Below are 20,686 nucleotides of genomic sequence, written 5' to 3' on the forward strand. Positions count from 1 at the left end.
TTATTCTGTGGCTGCTACACAAATATCACAGGAGCTATTGATCGTAAAACCTACCAAATAGATCTCTAATAGCTTTTACTGGGCAAAAATAATTATGCTTGCACTGTGGTCAAACACACATAAGCCAATGTGGAGGTATTAATGTATTGTATTATTACCCATCTGTCTGCGAGGGATGCAGGACTCTTCACGGGAACACACTATGTCTCAGCCCCATGAAGGCTCAATATCCAAGCCAACAATTACAGCCAGTTACACTGAAAAATTGATTACTGTAACTAAAAGCTAGGGCTGGAAAGCAGAGGCTGCAGCTTGCTTAATAAAAGTAAAATAATAACGAGAGAAGCCCTAATTGAGAAGGAATCCGGCAGCAGCGGCTGCGATGACTCAGAAATTGAATTTCCCTGCAGTGTCGGCAGCAGAGGAACTTTTCAGAGTCAAGCGCTTCCCATCCAGCCCAGATGGAGATCAATGATCAACACCCGTAAAAGGTCAGGATGTCTGATCAAAGGACAGATCATCCATCTCTCAAGGAAAAGTGTACAGCATGAGCCAGAAACACGGTGCTGCTGGCCACGCAGAGTGAGGAAACCGAGGGAGAGAGCAACCCCGGTTCCGCTTTGGCGAGCAGCAAGAGTACGCTGCGCTGCTATGAAATGTGTGCGGTGCTTCTGCCTTCATCCACGGCCACTCAGGTGCACCCGAAGTGGGTGGATGAAAGCCACCTGCTGAAGGGAGAATGTCTCCACCACGGTGGGTGCCTCCGTTCACTCTCAGAAGAACATTTAGACTTCAAAGTTCCCCAGCAAGTCTACCAAATAATAATACAAAGAGAAATCCATCGATAGCAAAAAGAATAATTTAAAAAAAGACAAATTGCTATCAAAGTGCTTAAAAGAGGAATGGTGAATTTTTATGAGTCAGAAAACAGATGAGGATGAGTGAGTCACAGAAGAGAAGAGAGAATTTGCTTACCAACGTGGGATCCCTGTCTACGAGTGAGGGGGAAGGAGAGAGGGTGTATGTGGGGGTCGTAATCATAGCTCATGCCACACATAAGACAAATATCCCATGAATCCCGTTCACGTATCCCATGAAACAGAACAAAATTGGAATGTGCAGCTGGAGGGCTGTACATTCCAGTGCCTGGAAAGGTTTTCCAAAGTCCTGAGGTCCAGGCCACACCCCGGGCGATGGAGTCGGAGAAGTGGTCTAGCCTCAGTGTCCCTTTCAGAAGCACCGGGTGGGTCTCTGAGGAAGTTCGGTCCCACAGCCACCAAGTCAGAGGAGCACCTTCTCAGCCATGGGAGGTCCTAACCCCGCAGGGACCTTGAACTTCCCACGGCCTCCCTCCCCCTGCGGCTGTAGGAACACAGCTCACTTGTTTGTTTCTCTTCTCTTAAGCTTTATCAGTTCCAGTTGTAAAGGCAGGAAAGCCTTTTTCATGATTTATGATTCAGAAGCAAAGCAGGGACTGGGGGGTGGTGGAGGAGTGGGTGAAGGTTGCTGCTGCGGTTTCTCTTGTTATTAATATTATTATTTTAAAAGAAATAGGCTTTAAGCTGCTCGCAGGTCTGTTTTCCAAGGTCTGGTTCCACCATAATCAACATCTACGCAGACGCAGCATATAGGGGGTTTATGCTTGTCCTCAGTTGTCCTCAAATTACATGATAAAGTGGATGTTTTGAATCCTTTAGGCCACAGGGAGTTACGGGGCCCAGCTACAAAATCCATAACACGTTGTCAGGACTTACGGTTGCTGCCCTTGGAGCAGCTGCAGAACACAGCGCTTGCTACCCCTAGCGCCGCCAAGCAAGGGTTGCGCTGCAGATGGTTTGCCTGTTTGTAAAGCGAAGGTGTGCTTGTGATCTGGGGGTCCCTTGCCATTTTTGAATTGTTGCACTCTGTCTTTCCGGCCCTTGAGTTCCACCACAGGCTTTCATTTGGGGTCGTTCTCATAGCCAGAGGAGACCGTGTAATCGTCAGCCGTGTGTTAATATCTAGGTCTTGGGGGCGGGATGGTTGGCTGAAGCATGCAAGGGCCTGTTCTGCAGACTCCACCAGAGGCACCGCGTGCTGTCCCTTCAAAGTGTTCCCAGTTATTCTTCCCCGCCAAAGGTAAGCACTGTAATTCTCCAACATCTTTTTATTCCAAGTGCTTGACGCATCTTAGCGTCTGCACATTTTAATGGGGTGGAGGCCAAAGCCAGGCCAGGCACCCAGCAGTAGGTGCTTCTTGTACCGCCCCGCTGCGGGGAGCCCACAAGCTCCCCTCCCCCAGTCCTCCACACGGTGTCTACCGCGTCGTTGCGAACCGCAGGCGACCCTGGGGCTGTGGAGCAGGAATTCTTCAGCTTCCAATACGCTCCACCCGGAGGGGGGCCCCGCGTGTCCGCAAGCAGAGAGGGCAGGCACCCCGGGAGGACACGGCGGCTCCGCGGGCACAGCCAGCGCGCCGGGCGCGCCGCGGAGAGCGGAGGGAAGCGGCCAGGCGCCTGCAGGTGGCAGGTGCAGCCCCACCTGCCCCGCGATTGGCCGCGCGCGCCCGGGCGGGGCCCAAGCCGCCGGCACGCAGGACCGGGAGGGTCGCTCTTTTCCCGGGACACCGGGCAACGCCGCGCGGGACGTGGACGGAAGACGCCCGCGGCTTTCCTGGCGGACGTTTGCGCCGTCCCAGCAAGCCGGCTTTGCAGTCTTATCTATCATTTATGCGAATGATGCCCGTCCGTGTCTGAGAAATAAGATGATGTCAGACCGGAGCAGTTGCGTTTCCTTTTCTCAGGGAACAGTGAAACCGCGGAAAACAGGTTTAAAAAAAATTGGGCGGGGAAGGGGGAGAAGGCGGAGAATAAGTCTTGGATGCTCTATGCAGGATGGAAATCTAAGGCGGTCGGCTTTTAAATCCAAAAGAACTTTTTTTTTTTTTTTTCCAAAATAAAATGGAAGGCTATGTTCTGATACCCAGTTTGCACGTCGGACTGTGGGACATTTCAGAATTTATTTGGTTTTTACGTGTTTGAAAGTGCTGTGCAATTCCAACACGTTTGGTTTGACCTTGGGACAAGATGAGGGCGCACGGTTGTAGGCAGTTTGGTTCCAGAAACTCATTCGGTAGAGAGCGGGGATTGCAGCAGGGGAAACACACTCGGCACCACCCAGAGGTGGGGCGGGGAAGCGGATTATTGTCCCCAAGGCAGGCCGCGGCTGCAGGTGCTTCCCGGTGCCTCGCGGACGTCTCGCCTGCCAGGAGTGGGGTGCCGCCTGCAGCTGCGCAGACCCACAGCAGCACAGAGCACACAGCCGTGTTTCCCACAAGAACTCGCTTTAGAATACCCGCGACCACCGCCCTCACCACGACCCGTGCTGTAAGAGAGGGCGCCCCGTGTTTCCAACAGCGGAGAGCCAGGGCGGCACAGCGCAGGTGTGCGTCACCTGACTGTGGCTCAGAGTGGCAGCTCGAGTGTGTGTATTTCTCCTTCAAATGCCACATTGAGAAAAAAGAAAAAATGTAAAGAAACCCAATAACCTCGAAAGGGCAACATAGCACATACCAAAATAAATAAATAAATAAATAAAAACACGTAGAGAAAATTCATTCATGCCCCAACACGTACATACTAATCAATTTTAAAAGCTTAATCTTCCATTCAGTGTATATGTATACAATGTTGGACATTTAGATTGCTTCTAGGTGTCAGTAAATAATACAGCTAGGAACATCTTAAGGCAAGATTTTCACATTTTGAATTACTGATTTCAAAGAATGTTTAAATCAGAATGAATGGGCCATGCTTTATGACATTTTGATAGTCTCTGCGATGGCTTTCAAGCAATTTGGCAAAAAAGTTGTATGATCCCATTCTGCCAATAGAAAAGTATTTTATCACATTTTTTAGCTTTAGTTGACAAAGACTGAAATTGGACAAGTGATGTTTTGATACAAGTCTGCATTGTGATATGTATCACATATTCTACAGTATGTTATAATAATCTCAGACTTTTAGGGATTAGGAAAAAATATTTGGTAAGGAAGCAGGTAGAAATTATTTCTTTCTTACTCATTTTTTTTTGGGCCATTAATGATGTTGTCCCTCAGTTCTCTTTATTTAACATTAGTTTTCCTTTCAATCTTTTGAATGTGTGGCTACTTTTTAATTTAATTATTGAGACAGTTCTGATGTCAACATGTAAAAATAAAACTCAGCTTTCTCACGAATCAGGCTTCCATGGTGTTCATTTTGAACTAGGGTGGTAAAGCTGGTTAAGATGGTTAACGATTTGCACAGCAAGAAATCCTGAAAAAAAAAAAAAAAAAAAAAAAAAGAAGAAGAAGAAAAGGGGAGTTGCAGTTTGAATGATCCATTGGATTTACGTTCCCAGGAATCCTTGGCATTCCCTCCATGGTGGTACCTAAAATGAGCTAATGTGTGAAAGTCGCTGGTCTGAAAATGTGTGTTGTTTTCTTAAGTTGTGATGCCATCATTTAAAGATGCCTGCCTGCGTTCCGGCACCTTCCAAGTGCACCAATGCCCAGTAAATAAAGTAGCAGCCCGTGTCCCTTTTAGCAAAAGCTATATATCTGCTCAGACTTGTAATTTGCTCCGTTTATATCTTTTGCCCTTGAACTCTGGTTATTAACGCAATGTTTCTCCAAATGATGCCATATAACTCTGCTCGGAGCACATTCACCGTGACACCACGAAAACATTTCGAGGGCCATGGCCAGCTAAGGAAGGGAAAAATTGACTGCTGGATTGTGGGAGTTGCACCGCATTTCTCAAAGTGGAGCGGCTGTAAAACTATGACTGTTAATATTCAAATGGCGACAAAGCCAGCAATAGACTTTGCTAATATTCTCAGGTCTTCATGGAAACCAATTCAGCAAAGTAGCTTTGATTAACAAAGAAACAGAATCCTTCTACCAAGAAATGAACTAAAAAGGCATCAAAGGATTTAAGGCAGGCAGCCTGATTACGCTTCTTTAAAAACATATTTGGGGTGGGTTTCAGGGTAGAATTTTTGTCCTATTACAAAATGTAGATTGTACGTGTAATTGAGCTATGGACCAGATTCTTTTGTGCCAAGTGAAATATACCAACTTTTGTTGTAAATAGCTTGCACCATATAGTATGTCTTCTGTAAGACATTTACACAAAGATATGATTTAATTCCTTTTTTATTTAAAAAAATAAAAATTTTACTGCTTAATAATGAGTGAAATTTTGGAAATGGACTAGGATTATTTGTGAAGAGAATGCACTGATTAGCCAGTTTTATACTTCAGGGAATTTCACAGAGAATCTGTGCAACCTCCTTTGTGACAGAAATTGTTCTTCCACATTTTAGGAAAGGATGTTTGTAAAGCAGTCCCTTTCCCATGAAATGATAATGTCAGACATTTGGAATAATATGTCTAGGAAAGGGCTTGTGCATGTTCAGCTATTTCAAAATATTGTCTCTGTTTTAAAATAATGTCTTTTTAAAAAGTTTATTTTCTCAAAGAGCTTTCCTATCATATATTCACATTAAAATGACTTTACATAAAAATCTAGTCTTTCTAAAAAAAATTACCTTGAATCAAGTCATCCATAATAATGGGATTTAATGTGTATCCCTTGTTCCCTAACTCCTAGGCTTCACATATTGCAGTTCACGCAAAAATGTTGATGGGAATGAGAACGTAATACGCCATCAAATACTGAATTTCATGCTGAAACAAAAGCTACCATGAAGCCTTCGGGCACACGTCTATATTTTTAGTACTTTGACTGTGTGCCTTTAGAAAGCAATAAAGGAACACTGGTAAGTACGCCACTTGACAACACAACTTTTTAATCACACAAAACATGATCTGCGTACATTTGCATGAGCAGATATACCCATGTAGGTATTGCCAACAGAACTCAAGGAGGCCAAGAATCCTAACAATCTCAAACACACTTAAAATGTTAGCTGTTCTGATTTGAGTATTATTTCTGGAGGAAAACGAATTCTAGGCTCCAAGTAAGATGCATTAAGAATATTTTGGAGAGCAGTCTTTTCATGAATATGGAACTGCTTATCTTCTTCTTATCATCTTGCTAATGAATTGCACCTAAATTAAAGGAGGTTTTTCCACTTTTAATCAATGAGACAGATCATATGATCTGAATCTGAGGACACTGTTTGGTTAAAGAAGATAAAATATGGGTAAGGGAATTTTTAAATTTTTTTCCGAGGATTCTAAGAATGTGTACTTACTGGATGAGCAGACTCCTGATGCAGACAAGTTGACTGCACGGCCCATCTATGAATTCCCACATGGTGGGCATCTGCCAAATGCCTCCAGTCTTTATTGAATTGATGCATAAATGGGTGGGTGCGGGACAGCCAAGTGCTTAGGGCATCCCATATCATAGGTATTGAACCCAGTTTGAGCTCCCGACTCCAGCTTCCTGTTAAAGCAGGCTCTGGGAGGGCAGTGTGATGGCACAGATAATCAGGTTCCTTCTACCCACATGCAATCCCAGATTGAATTCCTGGCTCCAGGCTTCGGCCCCAGTGACTGCTGAGGACATCTGTTGGGTGAAGGGGACTCTGAATTCTTCTCTCTCTCTCTCTCTCTCTCTCTCTCTATTTCTCTCTCTCTCTGCCACTCAAATGAATTTTTTTTTAATTCAAGAAATGCACAAATGGATGCAGTTGATGGCTTATTGTCATGTCATTTGATTGAAAGGTAAGAAAATTATGGGCTTTATAATAAGTATTAGGTGGTTTTAATTAAGGTAGATCATATGCTTTGACTTCTTACTCCCCAAACTGCAAAACGTTTCTTTTTCCATATCTCATTCACAAAATCATGATCCCATTGAGATAGTAAAACTCAGTTTGAGACCCTGGACCCTGTGTTCTCTTCCATTGTCACTGCTAAATAACTGTTAACATGCTTATGAGACCAAAACTTGGTGCTGTTAGATACATATTTTCTACAATTTGGAAATGGTGTTATATTATTTGCAAGAGACTGTCTTAGTAGTTGATGAAAGAATAGCAGCGTTTATTAACAATTCTGAATTCTCCTCACTAAAAGCATTTATATACGTTGCAGATTGTTTATGGTATAATTATACCAACCATAGTTGCAGAACTAAGTTCCAAGAAACTATGAATAATATGGATCTCTGATTCTGTCTTTCATCTTACTATTTTTTCTTTTAAAGATAATCGCTTCAACTATTTTAACTGTATTCTCTCAGAATTCACTTCTCTATTTCTAAGTTTTGTGCTAGTCTTCCTCCTCCTCCTCTCCTCCTTCTTAATGTTGTTATTTCAGTTTTAGGAATTGTTTATTGGCTTTCACTAAAGAAGCGGATTTCCCTCTTCCTTTCGAACCCAGCCCCCAACGGTGCCTGTGTCCTGGTTTTCTGAAGGTAGTTATGTTGTACTCCTCAAATTTCTAACATTTCTTTGTGGTGAAACCATTCAAGACTCTTTCTTTTAGTTTTTGCTTAGAGAAATCTACAGGACACTCTCATCTTTATAACACCTTTTATAGTTGGAGGTGGTAGCATCTTCTAATGTCTCCCCAAGGATACTAATGATGGCTATGAAGCATTTCTTCTTGCACATTCTCTTTCTTCAAGGATTATACGCACATTTTTCTCTGTGTTTGTTTTAGTCTAGTATTCATGTAAAATGTCAGGTGATTATTGGATTAAAAGTGTAAGTGACAGCTCTAGCCCTATGTGTGGAGTTTATGCTTCATTTTAGGGCCAGGTCTAGCAGAGCCATTGCATTGATGAGCTCACTATCAGCCCCTTGTATATTGACCTCACAAGGGAAGACGCTGGAGATAAAGGCCCAGTTCCCGAGTTCTGCTTCCCAACGGGAGAAGGCACTCATGTGTTCTGTATCCAGCCTATTGGTGGTCACGTGAGCCCCTCTCCTCTTTCTTCTCTTTGTTCCAGACCAGATAAACAGACATCTCCTGGCTCCTCTGCTCTAGCCAGGAGTTTTCAGTGTTTTCTTGGGGTGTGAAAGGCGAGTTACCCAGCACCCTCAGTGAAAGAGGGTCTGCAGGGCTCACTGCCTCGCTAACAGTTTCCAACTGAGCTTCTGCAGTTCAGTGCCTGCATTCAGCCTGTGCCTCCAGAGGCACCTGGTGCCATCAGCTCCCCTTGCTGTTTGATCTGCTCGGGGGTAGTGTTTTCAGCCTCACTAAGTCACTCAGCACTCTTGCTTCTGTCTACCACTTACAGCTTTCTGCTTGGTAGTTTAGTTGTCTTTTCTCTGCTTTATTTGCTCCTGAGAAATACTGTTGATCAAAACAAAGCAAACCAACAGAATCTTTAGATGTATTTTAATAGTTTTCAGATGGCAGTGATTTTATATGTATGTGTTCAAGTCACACATCATCTTCATCATGAAACCAGTTGTATCTTTTCTTGTTACAAATAGGTGATAATGTACTTTATTTAATCTTTTACAATGGAAAGAAAAAGACATTTTTCAAGAGAAGAATCTGATTATTTGAGATTAAAAAGCACTGAAGTATTGAAATAGTCAGTTATACTGAAGTACTGTGATTTATAATTTTCTACCTTCTTGAAAGATTTTGAGTTTGCATATTACATGTCCTGGTGTTTTCTTAAGATTATCTTAATATTTATACTTTGAATGCTTGTTTTTGAAGTAACATGTAATTAATTATTTCAGCAATCGATTATTTCTAACATGGGCAAAGAAGAACTGAAAATAAAGCAAAATAGGCAGAATGAGTGATGCAGAGTTCAGTTCTGCACTGGCCAACAAAGTAAAAAGCATCACACATTAAAGAAGATTAATTTCTATTATGAGATTATTGAAGGGTGAAAATTGAAACAGGAAAAATAGATTGTAGAAGAATTATATTCAACGATGTAAGATTTAATTAAATTAAGTTATTCCAAATTCAGATTGTGTATACAAACTATAATACACTGAGACCTAGACCTAAAAAACACATAAAAGATTAACATAAAGTCACTATTCAGTGTCAAATATGGAGGCAACTGTTCTTCTGGATATGATTTTTTTATATTCTATTGGAGTAAGCCTTCTAACTTTAGAGTGACTTATTGAATTAAACTCAATAAATTCTAATTAACAAGAAAAGTGGTAGGTATCTAAGAATGTTCCCTAATATCATTGCTTTCATGAGTTGTACATAGTGGAGTAAAAATTGAAGTGGATATAAAATAAGATTTTGAAAATATTACCAACTTTAATATCATTCTCATAAGCTTCACAAGTCCAGTGCAATATATTTTAAGCCTGTGAAGGTCAATACAAAATGACAGATTGAAATACTGTACGTGACTTGCAAAAGTCATTTTTGGGCAAGCTGCTTCCCAAGACTTAAATTAAATTAAAGTCTACCTTGCATCAGACAATTTTTTTAAAGCTAGATTGTGGCCTCGTTTTCAAAGGAATGTCACTTCTATCCCTGGTTGTCAAATAGATATTACCATCCTGAGAATGAGGCAGGTGGCATGCAGCAAATACTGATTAAGTGCTGGCTCTGTTCCTTGAAGAAATGATTTTTTATCATTGGAAATTAAATGCCAACATTTTTTTCTCACACAGTTTGAAACTTCTTCCTGAGGTTGTGGTTAAGAGAAGGGGTATGCCCTGGTGTTTATCAACCCAAAGATCTGAGCTGGGCACGGTTGGGTTCAAATCCCAGGTCTTCTACTTTCAGCAAGTGACTCAGCCTGTCTGTGGTCACCAGTCACCTTCTTTCTGAGAGGGAGATGCTAACTGGCCTTGGCCAGAAGTCACTGAGGCATGTGTCGCTATCCTGAGCTATGAGAGAGCACATACATAACCAGAGAAGCCTTGTCCTATTGACAGTTTCACCGGGAAGTATTCTACCAGATAAGATTAAGAATGGTATTCAAAAGTTCATGGAAGAGTAGACATGTGGTGCAACAGTGAAGACACCCCACACACCAAACCAGGGTGTCTGGGTTGGAGTCCTGGGGTCATTCCTGACTGCAGCTTCCTACTAATGCAAACCCTGGGAGGCAGCAGGTGATGGCTCAAGCACTTGGATCCTTACCCCCATGTGGGAGATTCAGATGGAGTTATATGCTCCTTTGGCCTATCCCAGCCCTCTGTTTCAGGCATTTGTGGTAAACCAGTAGATGAAGGTGTTCTCTCTCTCTCTCTCTCTTTCTCTCTCTCTCTCTGCCTTTCAAGTAGATAAAATTAAAAGCAAAACCTTAAAGTTCATAGAGTCCTGGGGCATTTCCCATAGGAAATGCATATTGCAAAAAAACTATGCATGAATTTAACATATTTTTGTATCAAAGATAATTTCATCTTTCATTTCCATTTTCCAAAAACTTTTTAAAGTACCTTCATAGAACTTTGGTGTCATGGGTTTCATAGACTAAAAGTGTTAGAGATGAAGAGCCCAAATGACATATTTTGTGAACATCAAAGTAGTTCTTGGAGCATGATTCCAGTATTTTGCCTCATCTAGGACCCTCATTGCCTGATGGGAACTGCCAAAATATGCAAATCTCTCTCTTCTGAGCTTTCTCAGAATAGATCTGATCTAGAGTTGAGTTCTTGCCTTTCACCTCTGTCAGTTCATTCTGTTTCCCTTCCAGTAGTGGCGCCTACTGAGGAGAAGCTGAACTCCGGTGGTCTGCCTGGCCCTCACGGCTCACTAATCAGCCCCTGGTGCTGGAGGAAGTCATAAGGAGATGGATGGGCTGAATCTGAACCTTAAGGTGTGCCTGTTTCAGCAACACATCTTCAGGCTAGGTTTATTCTTATAATGCACATAGAGGGAGATTTGGGTCACATTTTATTAAATCCTTCCTTCTTTCTTAATTTTAAAATAAAATGTACTGTTATCTCTGAAAAGGAGGAATGAGGCTGCTTGCTTAATTGCCACTATGAATGCACAGATGATATCTTCAAGAACTTTATGAAAAATGTGTATTATGAAAAAAAATCCACACATGATTTCAAAACTATTTTTCATGGAAACAAACATTTTTTTAACTCAATTTTTTCACAAACTTTTGAAATTCCATCATATATTGGATGATTTTAATCTGATTTTTAGTCACTACAAGACTAACACCAACGCAAAGATATAAAGGGTCATCGCACTAACATGTGGCTTAGTCAGTTTGAAGGGACAACCCAGGTATGGAACTTTGCCATCCACCACAGATCTGCTCAAGCCCCCTACTTCCCAAGAGAAACCAAGCATTTCACTGCATTGTATTCACTTAAAAAGTAAAGTTGAAGAGTTTAGTCCTTCAAGCTTTCCGGTCCAGATACTTGAAAGTGAGCACCTCACCCATGGGTACAGTGACAGGACCTGGAGGAGCAGGTGGAGTGTCCCCTGAGGTGCTAGAGAGGCCCCTACACTGTGGAAGGGACAAGGGATTGCAGGAGAAGCTGCCCCAGTCAGAGGCCAGGGTGGGCTCCAGTACTCTGCAGCCTCTCATGTTTGAGGAGAAGAGTTCAGTGTTAGAATATCCTTGTTATTTATTAAGTAATGGTGATAGTAAAAATTGTAAGACTTTAAGTAGCCTTCTTTCAAAAATAAGAATGTCAGCAATGCATTGTATTTTAATAGCTAATTTTTTTCTTCTTTGTTGTTACTGATGTATTACACCTGCAAATTTGAGATGGACTCCACAGAGGACAATAATTAGTTCACAGAAGGGTGACTTATGCTTAGCTGTTCATATGCCCACTGGGATGCCCACATACTGAGTGAGGATGCCCGGCTTTGAGTTACATCTCCACTCTCACTTCCAGTTTCTTGCTAATGTGTAGCTGGGAGGCAGTGGGATGGTTCAGGTAACTGGTTCACTACTACCCTTGTGGGAAACTTGGACTGAGTGCCCAGCTATGAGCTTTAGCCATTGTGGGCATTTGACAACAGAACCAGTGTGTGTGGGCTCTCTGTGTTTCTATAAATAAATAAATATAGTTTTTCAAATAATGAAAATGTCTTATTTTAAATTATTCATGAATCTCAAAATTTTCTTCGAGATTGGTAGCAATTCTTCACATATTCAGGACACATGGTAGCACTTGGGCAATATATGTTACATTCTTCCAAATTGTCCCTTGCTCTTTGTTCTATGCCTTCTATTATCTGGAACTATGAAATCTTCATCATCAGTGATGATATGATCATCTCCTAAGGTTTCTGGTCGCCAACATTTCAAGATTATAAAATGTTGTCCAAAATTGTATTATAGTATTTTTATGGCTTAAATATTTGTACCTCTATATACCTACCATACTTTTCTGTGAAGCAGAAGTTTAACATTTTTTTTAAAAAAGGATTAATAAATATTTCAATTAAAAAATTACCAGACGCTTTTCCTTTTTCTGTGAATTTAAAATGTACACTCTCCATGAATACATTATCATATACACATAGGTCTATTTCTATACATTTCTATACTTTTCTTCATTATTACATTTTCTATTATTTTGTGACTAATACAGTGTTTAAACTACAAGTTTGTGGAATTAGAGTATTTCAAATTTTTTTGGAGAGAATGGAATTAAAAAATAACACACGTTTTTCAGTTGTAGGACCCTCTATATTTTACTATCTAAAAACAAGGTGTCATTACTCTGTGGAGCTTTCCTCACTGTACTTGTTTTATAGAATCAATTTGTTACTAAACACCCTATTGCAACTTAATTTTAATTGTATTTATAGATGCATTTTAAGAATTGTTATCTTTAAAATATTGAATTAATCTACCTGAAATAGTTTTCACATTATTGAGATTCCTCTAGGTTATTTGCTCAAACTTGCCTTTCATTGTTTTGCTCATATAGTCATTTCTTATTTCCAATTAATTTTATTCTTAGGCATATTATGTTTTTATTGCTATTATGAATGGCCTTTTTACGTACATTATATGTTCTAATTGATCACTCTTGTCTTAGGAAAGCATAATGCTTCTTCAATATTGATCTTGTATCTGGTCATCATCTCACAAACTATATTATTCTCACAGCTGAGTTTTAAGTTCTTCTCTTATAAATTCTTGGTAAATGATCATACTCTCTAAATTATAAGTCTCTGCTTTTTCCACTTTAATATTGTTTTCTGTCATGTTTTCTTCACGTACTACACAAACCATAATCTCTAATACCATGCTAAATAGCAACAAGAATAGTCAGCTGCTTTTTCTTTTTTTAGATTTATTTTACTTATTTAAAAGTCAGAGTTACAGAGAGAGGTAGAGACAGACAGAGAGGTCTTCCATCCGCTGGTTCACTCCCCAGATGGCCACAATGGCCGGAGCTGCCCTGAATCTAAGCCAGGAGCCAGGAGCTTCTTCCAAGTCTCCCATGTAGGTGCTGGGGCCCAAGGACTTGGGCCATCTTCTACTGCTTTCCCAGGCCACAGCAGAGAGCTGGATGGGAAGAGGAGCAGCCGGGGCTAGACCTGGCACCCATATGGGATGCCGGCGCTTCAGACCAGGGCTTTAATCCACTGCACCACAGTGCTGGCCCCAGATAGTCAGCTTCTTTTTGTGATTTTAATGGGAATGTTTGCAATATTCCAGAGCTGACTATAATATAGACTGCGCATTTCTGGTTGATACACTCTTTCTCCTCCTTGTCCTCAGCTTCCTCCTCCTCCTTCTTCTTAGTTTATATTGTGTTGCTCTTTTTCATTGAAACCATCGAAGTCATTTCTAGAAATAACAAAATCCACTGGTTCAGAGAATGCATTTTGGAGTTAGAATTCTATATGTCTTCAATGGCTGTACCACTTTTGCCTCATTTATTTTATATGAAAAGTTGAGGAAATAGTAAGATCACTTCCACTGGGTTATTTCAAAAATTAAATGAGCTCACAATGAAAGTGCTTAAAATGGTGCTGAGTATATGATATTCAATAAAAATTACTATTTCTATTATTATTATTATCATTATTATTGTTACCACTATTATAACAATGATCATATACTTTTCACTGATGCTTAATGTAGTGACTTTTATGAATGTATTTCCTATTGTTAGACCATTTTTACATTTCTGATGCAAAACTGTTTGGACATGATTCATTTAATTCTCTGCTGTACTTCATGATTTTATATGTTTTGTAATAGATCTTTTGGTCTTCGGTTTTCTTTTTTGTGAATGAGTGAGTTTTCATATGTGTGTGTGATCTTTATACAAGTTTGCAATCAAGACAATACTAAAATTATTTAATGAATTGGGAAATTCTTGTATCTTTTTATGCCTCTGGGCACTTCCTGTTGCATCGATTCTTATATTAAAGTTCTATAGAATCACATTTAGGGACATTTAGATGGCAATCTCTTTAGGCATCTTCAGTTATTATTGGTGTGTTCAGATATTCTTGTCTTGATACTTTGCATTTTTTAATAAATCAATCACTTTTTCTGTAATTTTTATTTTTGCCATGACGGGGTACATAATGACCTCATGTAATCTAACTTATGCCTTTATCATTGTTGATTCATTCTTTCTCCAGTTTAAAAGTTTGAGTTACTGTATTGTAGTGTTTAGATCATATAAGTTTAACCCTGTTTAGATCATGTATGTTTAAACTTTCTTTGCTTCTCATGTTTCATCATTTCTCTGATTCACTTATGAGTGAATGAGCAATGATAGATGAACGTAAAGTACATGCCCACAAGTAGAGCACTGAAATTGTTTTTCCAAGGATGGAAATACAGATTTCTCCCTTCTAGTAACTCACACTCTGGCAAAGAAGTCAGCTTTAGAAAAGAGAGATTCATGTAAGAAAGTTGCAGGTAAGTTGGTGAGGCAAGGAAACGGAAGGGAGGGAGGAAAGGAGGGAAGATGGGGAGGAAGAGAGGGAGGGAGGGAGAAACAAGGGAGCGAGGAAGGGTAGGGACACAGGAAGAAAGAAGAAAGAAAAGTTAATGCTAGAATAAAACAGAGATGGAGTTACTACAAGTTTGAACAAGCTTCCATGAAATGACACATCTGTTACTGAGGGACAATAATGATTGTTCTACTTACTTCGAAGTATTGTCATAAGAAAGAAATGAATTAATGTATGAGAAAAATTTTGAAAAACAGTACAGTAAGATTAAATACAATAGGCCAGGTGGGTGGGATAAATCTTAAATTTCCACATGCAATCAAGAACACTGCCACTCTCAATGTCAGCTTCATCCCTAATTGTGTCAGATCCTTTTAAAATAGTAAATACCAGAGTGCTCATGTCAACCAAGCTAGACCCAAAAGATAGATTTCCCCCAGAATTTCTAAGACATAGCTGGTAAGCAAAATAAACGGCTGGGGATGTGTGAGCTTGGAACTGCCAAGGGACCTATGAGAAAGATGGTTTACAAGAATGAGCTGACAAAAGCAGAAATGAGGGCTAGAGAAGTCTAAAGTCAGTCTTATGCTCCCCACAGCTGAGTCACACAGGACTATGCACTTTGAAGGACACAGGGCTGCTGACTGTAGAGGAGAGATTTCCCCGAGACACAGCTCTAGAATGAATGGGGAGATGACACAGCTCAGAGCACTTCTAAGCCAATATCACCTGTTTATGGTCATGACAGTTGCTAAAGCTGGACTAGTGCATGACACATAACCTATCTACAGAAAATGAACAGAAACTTAAGAGTATAACTTGTGTAACAAAACTGAGTCTCAGCCAATCACAAGCAGCCAAGCTTCAACCAGTTGCAAGCAAACACTTACCTGTGGCCAATCAAGCTTCTCCTATGCTTTTCTCCTCTGTGCTGCCTACGAATATAAATTATTGCCCACCGTTGTAGGGGGAGCTCACTGAACCTCTGAGTCTGGTCCTGCATGCCCCCTAGTTCATGCATTACATTGCTTTGCTCAGATAAACACTATTAAATTTAATTAATTTTTTGTATTTTTCATTCACCATATTTCCTCCTTCCTGGGAATCAGCATTATGAGTCAAACTTGCAGTTCCAGCAGGTGCAGGTTGTAATTCAGACACAGGTGTGCTACACCAAGACAGACAGAATTATTCAATTTCTTAACGAAAATGCAAGTTGCCACTTGTTTCCAAGATAAATCCTTTTTTGAAAAGATTCATTTATTTATTCGAAAGTCAGAGTTATAGAGAGATCGTCCATTTGCTGGTTCACTCCCCAGATGGCCACAAAGTCAAGGGCTGAGGCAGGCTGAAGCCAGGATCCAAGAGCTTCTGCCAGGTCTCCCACCATGAATCCTTGAAGGATAAACTGAACTGTCCTCTGGAAAACAAAAAAAGGGACAGTGGGAAGAAATTCAAAGAGAAGAACCTGCAGTAGAGTCAAATTGCAAAGGGCCATCACTGGTGCTTCTGCTGTTAATATAATGGCCAAGATAAATCAGAAACCTGAAGTTAGAGTGGCTTGACCAGAGAAGCTATCAGGCCGCCATGGAAGAAAAAAAAAAAAAAAAAAAAAAAACTAAAGAACTCGTGAAAACGCAAAAATGGCTGCAGCTGAGGCTCCCACAGGGCAGCATCCGGGCAGAAGATCCTAAGGCTCGGGAAGATTCTGCCCTGTTAATTGGCTGGAAACGCTAAGCTGGTGCATCAGATCCTTAAATAAAGATCCACTTATGAAATAAAGTGTTCCTTTTCACATTATTGAGTAAACATTTGCAGATGACTCACGAAGCCATACACAGAACACTCCTCTGTGCAGAGCTGATGCATGTTCTTGATGTTTGCCTGTCTTGTAAACTCTTGCTCCCCCTGCTTCATGGAGGAGAAAGGAAATACATTTGAAAACCATCTGTGAGTCTCCATGCCACAGCATGCTTTGGACAGTTTCTTCTTTGATGATGCCATCATCTTGGGAATGTTCGTACTTCCAGAGATACGCCTACACCCTTTTCTCCACATTGGTGTCTGCCCATGGTAGCACCACTGATTTTACAGTCAAGGCTCCAGGACAGCTGAAATCCCTGAACTAAGAGCACCTCTCTTCCCAACAAATTGCTGCCTTGGGCTGTTTTCTGATCACACAATGCCCAGCATGAGAGCAACATGCCCTCCTCCGAGTCACTGCCACATGGCTCATCTTGTCCAGGATGGGGTTGTGCACCTGGTAGCTTCTACTTCACTCCAGGACCCTGCACATCTCCTCACAGCTGGCTGTCCCTCACTCAGTTGCCTTCTTGCACCCTCTCCAGGGCACATTGGAGCATTTCTAAGTTGGTTCTACTCCATGTGTAACTAAAAATGGCTTGAGAAAAGTCAGCAATGCTTTTTTACTCTGTAGTTCTGCTACTATCCCAAAATGAACTGGAAGCCCTTGAGGTGGTGGTTTTTGAGCTGTGAGGTGACCGCCTTCCATTCCCAAATGCTGAGCTGCACCAGAGCACCTGTGTAATTGCATTCCCTTCAATGTATCAGATCTAGTTTTTCTTGGTATAACTTGGAAAAGGTATATTAGGGTTCCTATGGCCACCTTCCTCTTGGATCTTGCAGCTGTCTTTTCTCCCATGCACTACAGGGCTAGGACCTTCCCTCTTCTTGCTATTCTCTCCTGTTTCCTGATACCAGTCTCAGGGCTGTGGCATCACCTCTGTTGGGATGGGAGAGGGTACTACTTGAGAATGGCACACTGTTTAAAATGTTTCACTGGGGGCTGGCATTGTGGCATAGTGGATAAAGCCACTGCCACAGACACCAGCATTCAATATGGGTGTTGGTTTGAGTCCCGGATGCTTCACTTCCCATCCAGCTCTCTGCTAATCACTTGGGAAAAGCAGTGAAAGATGGCCCAAGTGCCTGAATGCCCACCACCCATGTGGAGGACCTGGAAAAAGCTCCTGGCTTCAGCCTGACCCAACCCTGCCATTGCAGCCATCTGAGGAGTGAGCGAGCCAATGGAAGATGGATCTCTCTGTTTCTCTCTATCTCTCCCTCTCTCTCTGTAACTCTGACTTTCAAATCAATCAATCAATAAATATTTTTTAAAAATATTTCACTTTGGCTGGCGCCGCGGCTCACTAGGCTAATCCTCTGCCTGTGGCGCCGGCACTCCAGGTTTCAGTCCTGGTTGGGGAGCCGGATTCTGTCCCGGTTGCTCCTCTTTCAGTCCAGCTCTCTGCTGTGGCCCGGGAGGGCAGTGGAGGATGGCCCAAGTTCTTGGGCCCTGCACCCACATGGGAGACCATGGGGTGGCACCTGGCTCCTGGCTTCAGATGGGCCCAGCGCCCTGGCCATAGAGGCCACTTGTGGGGTGAACCAATAGAAAAAGAAACATCTTTCTCTCTGTATCTCTCTCTCACACTAATTCTGCCTGTCAAAAAAAAATATTTCACTGGTTTTAAAATACATATTTACAGTGGTCTCTGTTTAAAGTCATAGAGGAAACTGTATTCAGTTACAATGAACACAGGACTGGAGGAAGATTATGATCCTTCTCGTAAATAGCCACAAAGCACAGCACTTAGCATTGTTGTCAGTGCTCTCTCACTGTGCTAATGTATGGCCATAGTGCTAGTCATGTGATTACAAGGTAGTCACAACAGGGTAATTAAAAGATGCTCCACTTCACTAGGGCAGAGATTCTAAGGGATATGCTAATTTTCATCTTGACTTACCATCTCAGGGAGTGGTTGGGAATATGAGAAGTTGGTTCTCAGGGGAGAATTGTGTCCCAAATGTCATCCAAACATGAAAGGGAACTGAACAATCAATCAAGACAATGATATTGCTAAAAGGAAGCTACAAAGGAAAGAAAGGGACAAAGGACTGGTGATTTGATAAGTGAGTTGGAAGTGTTCCAGAACCTACACAACTGGAGTTTAGAAACAGATGCATGAAGGACTCGATGACGTATTGGCAGGTGAACCAGCGGAGAGCCAAGTGACCATGTGATCTGTGCGTCTCAGCATGTGGGCATACAGGCATTCTGTGGGCATCTTACAGGTTAGAGGATCTGGAGCTTGGAAGGAAAAGCAAAAATAAGGGTTCTGAGGTTAACCTCTGCGTAAAGATGTTGCACAGATCTAGAAATTGTAACACATTTTCATTTTTTCTTTCTTTATTTTTTTTGACAGAGTTAGACAGTGAGAGAGAGAGAGAGACAGAGAGAAAGGACTTCCTTCCATTGGTTCACCCCCCAAATGGCCGCCACGGCCGGAGCTATGCTGATCCGAAGCCAAGAGCCAGGTGCTTCCTCTTGGTCTCCCACACAGGTGCAGGGCCCAAGCACTTGGGCCATCCTCCACTGCCCTCCCAGGCCACAGCAGAGAGCTGGCCTGGAAGAGGAGCAACCGGGACTAGAACCTGGCGCATATATGGGATGCTGGTGCCACAGGCGGAGGATTAAGCAAGTGAGCCACAGCACTGGCCTCCACATTTTCATTTTTAAAGTTCATTTTTCTTCTCATCTTTTTCTGAGTATTTTGTATGTTATATATAACAGCAATTTGATTCCTGACACAACACTAATATTTAGTTTTGTGAATGTGGCACTGGCTTGTTTTCTTTTTTTTTGTTGTTGTTGTTGTTTGTTTTTATTTGAAAGTGCTTTCCTGGAGGCTTCAGAGATTTTATAACTCGACTGCAAGTGAACCTGCCACTCAGGTGCTCTCTTCTCCCATGGCCTGACTCAGCTCCACAGGGAGCCTGTAGTCCACACCTGAGTTCTCATTTGGAGAAATTCAGAATTCACTTCATGATGGGGGCTTTGTCAGCAAAGGCCAGTGGTAGTTTTATGAAGATTTCCCTAGCAGAAGTATCTCACCTGAACAGTTCTGTTAAGAGAAGTTGGCACCTCAGTGTGCCCTAGGCATCAGTGAGTGTTAGTCCTGCAGTGCCAGTTGGAGATGTGCAGTTTGGCTGACAGCCGCAAAGCAGTGACCTGAAACAAGCAATAGAATGGGATGTGGCAAGGCAAACCAAGAAACCCAGAACCCAGACACAGCAGAGTGAGGAGAACACCAGAGATTGTTAACTGCACCCGGAGTCTGCCACATGCCAACTCCATGACCAAGTTACTTGCTCCCTGCCCTGGACACCTCAATTTTCTAATCTGGAAAATGGTGAGAATAAGTTCATATTGTCAGAATTAAATGACATTACACATACATAATGTCTTAAATATGTATATATACATATATATTTCTTATAATGGAAATTTTTATAAAACCCAGTGGCAATTCTACTATTTATTACATGAACTAGTAAATGTTCCTTTGAGCTTCAATTAGGATTTCCAGATAAAATCCCATGATATTTGTTTATATTTGTAGATCAGAGAAACAATAAATTACTTTTGATATGACTAATGTCCAATGCAATATTTGGCATATGTTTGCACAAAAATATTTTCTTCCTTTATTTGGGCATCCTGTATTATATATGGCAACCTTGAATGATGAAAGACTGCAGATCCGTTACAGGGTGATGATGAAGAAGCCATAAACATCTACACGCAAGAGTTTGGCAAAGTGTAACCTGTAGTTCAGACATTAGGGAATGCCCTTATTATTAGCATGAGTATTGTAGCCTTCACTGATTCACAAGTTAGGGTGATGAATGTACAGTGAAAGAGAGGAGAAACTGCACGTTACAGACCAGTTAACCTGTTCACCTCTTTGGAAGAGCAGGCACCTCTGAGTTACCTACCTCAGCTGCTTGCCTTTTCTCATTAACATGCAGGTGTAGATCTCA

The 20,686-nt window shown here is 41.5% G+C and overlaps 1 long non-coding RNA gene across 1 annotated transcript; it reads left to right on the forward strand.

Annotated features, from left to right (window-relative positions):
• Positions 1–2,000: 2,000 nt before the first annotated feature.
• On the forward strand, positions 2,001–14,434 carry LOC108178853 (uncharacterized). The gene is made up of 4 exons (XR_011380414.1): positions 2,001–2,118; positions 5,634–5,802; positions 7,313–7,409; positions 10,635–14,434. It is a non-coding gene; the product is annotated as an uncharacterized lncRNA (long non-coding RNA).
• The last annotated feature ends 6,252 nt before the right edge of the window (positions 14,435–20,686 follow it).

The sequence above is a fragment of the Oryctolagus cuniculus genome, chromosome 12 (assembly GCF_964237555.1).
Source record: "Oryctolagus cuniculus chromosome 12, mOryCun1.1, whole genome shotgun sequence".
Classification (NCBI taxonomy): domain Eukaryota; kingdom Metazoa; phylum Chordata; class Mammalia; order Lagomorpha; family Leporidae; genus Oryctolagus; species Oryctolagus cuniculus.